At 37.8% G+C, this 1485-nt stretch overlaps 1 pseudogene; it reads right to left on the bottom strand.

Annotated features, from left to right (window-relative positions):
- Nucleotides 1-300: 300 nt before the first annotated feature.
- LOC124225200 (olfactory receptor 502-like) lies at nucleotides 301-1247 on the bottom strand (annotated as a pseudogene).
- Nucleotides 1248-1485: the final 238 nt, after the last annotated feature.

Below are 1485 nucleotides of genomic sequence, written 5' to 3'. Positions count from 1 at the left end.
AGAGAAGAGCTATTGGAGAAAATGTGAATATTATTTTTCAAATATTTCAACAGATTAGATATTATTTTGTGAGCCAATATGTGTCTCTATAAATTTAATTTAATTTTATTAATGATAACTCACTATAGGCCTCTGATTTACAATTCAGTATCAGAAAATGTACCCCCCACCATTACTAAAAAGCTGCACACTGGCTAATGACATATAGACTGATATATTTTGACCTCAGACACTCTTTGCCCTTTTAATATTATATTTACAGCATATTACTATATCAAATAATATAAAACAACAGGTTAATTAAGAACATATTTTTCTAGCAAGTTCCCTCTTCAGAGCCCCCTTAATCTCATTGTTCCTGAGGCTGTAGATGAGGGGGTTCAACATGGGGATCACCACCATGTAGAACACAGACACTACCTTGTTCTGATCAGTTGTGTAGCTGGACTTGGGCAGCACATAAATGAACGTTATGGTCCCATAGAACAGAGTGACTGCTGTGAGGTGTGAGGCACAGGTAGAGAAGGCCTTGTGGCGCCCCTCAGTGGAGTGCATCTTCAGGATGGTGATAAGGATGTAGATGTAGGAGACAGCTATGACTAATGCTGTGACCACAACGATAGAGCCAGCAGTAAATGAGAGAAAAACAATGGGAATACTGATATCAGAACAGGAGAGTTCAAATAAAGGAGCAAAATCACAGAAAAAATGATTGACTTGATTTGGTCCACAGAAAAGTAAAGAAAAGAAGCAAATAGTAAAGGAGGAAGCATTGAGAAAACCACCTACATAAGCCACTATAAGCAACTGGACACAAACTTGTGTGGACATTTTGGTGGAATAAAGCAGTGGGTTGCAAACGGCCACAAAACGATCATATGCCATGGCAGCCAGAAGGAAGGACTCAACTGTGCCAAAGAAAGTGGCTGAACCAAGCTGGATGCCACATCCAAAATAGGAGATGGTATTTCTCTCCACCAGGAAGTTTATAAGCATGTAGGGTGTGACAGAAGATGAATAGCCCATGTCAACAAAAGCCAAGTGGCTCAGAAAAAAATACATAGGGTGATGGAGCTGAGAAGAGATTCTGATAAGAATGATTGTGTTGAGATTGCCAGATATGGTCACCAGGTAGATACACAGGATGATAATGAAGAGGATGACTCTCGAAGGATCGGGTCATCAGTTAAGCCCAATAAAATGAATCCTGTCACTGCAGTGTGGTTTCTATCCCCGAGGGCATCCATAACACAATGTAACTGCTACCAAAATGAACCTGTGATGAAATATTACATTAAAAAAGTTGTAAATTAGATGGTTTCAATTTTGTTAATACAGATATGGGAAGTCATTATAAATAAAGATATTGAATCATCAGTACATATTTACATGCAATGATAAGGCTCTGTATTTTTAGAATTATTTTTAACAGAAACCCCAGAAAACTTCCTTCAAATAATGTCACTTTTTATTTTTATTGTGTTT

This window comes from Equus quagga, chromosome 14, assembly GCF_021613505.1.
Source record: "Equus quagga isolate Etosha38 chromosome 14, UCLA_HA_Equagga_1.0, whole genome shotgun sequence".
NCBI classification, from domain to species: domain Eukaryota; kingdom Metazoa; phylum Chordata; class Mammalia; order Perissodactyla; family Equidae; genus Equus; species Equus quagga.
Note: the sequence above shows the minus strand (reverse complement) of the source record. Positions and strands in the feature narration are given on the sequence as shown.